A 783-nucleotide genomic window follows, 5' to 3' on the forward strand; every position below is an offset into this window, starting at 1 on the left:
TTTCCTTCAATTTTTTAAATGTCAAAACTTGTCCCTGAAGGTGTCAGATGAAAAATATTCCGCTTGAACACAGTCATGTGGTCTGCCTTTAATTGTGGCCTTATGATTAACTTTCATATTTTCCATTTACTAAAAGCTTTCTGTTAATACTTGTAATCAGCAAAGTCTTGATAGCATTTAGAGTTGAACAAATGCTGGTAAATGTCTACAGGGAGAGAAAGAGCAGAGGAAAAGGGCCCGATTCACCCTTTCATCATTATTTCTCCGCAGAGAAAAGAGTAGATGCTTTTTCCAGCTCCACAGCAGCTGTGGCTGGTGTGGGTTAATGATTGAGCTACAGTCAATCACCAGGAGGGTCTGCCACGTGAACCAGCATCCTTCACATGAAAGACTAATGAAGATGTTGTGGAGAAGCTGACAGCCAACCAGCGCTGGAAGCAACAACCCAAAGCATTGAACATCTCCCTGAGTGAGCAATAAGGCAACACCTGTCACTCCTAAAAGATCATCTGCCCCTCCAGTGGCTCTGGCCATTACAGTGGCTCCAGCACACTCACACTTCTGTTAAATGGGTGTTTTTGAGGCCCACTGTCCGTTGTCAGGAGAAATATTAAGGCACCAATATCTTCTTCACTGTATTACCGGACGGTGGATTGGCAAGCAGCTGCTTAAGGTTTTTTTTGCACTCTTGGGTAATTAGAATAACTGTCATTGAACAATGAAACCATCCTGCTGCTTGACCACACACACACACACACACACACACACACACACACACACACA

This window comes from Anarrhichthys ocellatus, unplaced genomic scaffold, assembly GCF_004355925.1.
Source record: "Anarrhichthys ocellatus isolate YVR2014 unplaced genomic scaffold, GSC_Weel_1.0 scaffold49, whole genome shotgun sequence".
Taxonomy (NCBI): domain Eukaryota; kingdom Metazoa; phylum Chordata; class Actinopteri; order Perciformes; family Anarhichadidae; genus Anarrhichthys; species Anarrhichthys ocellatus.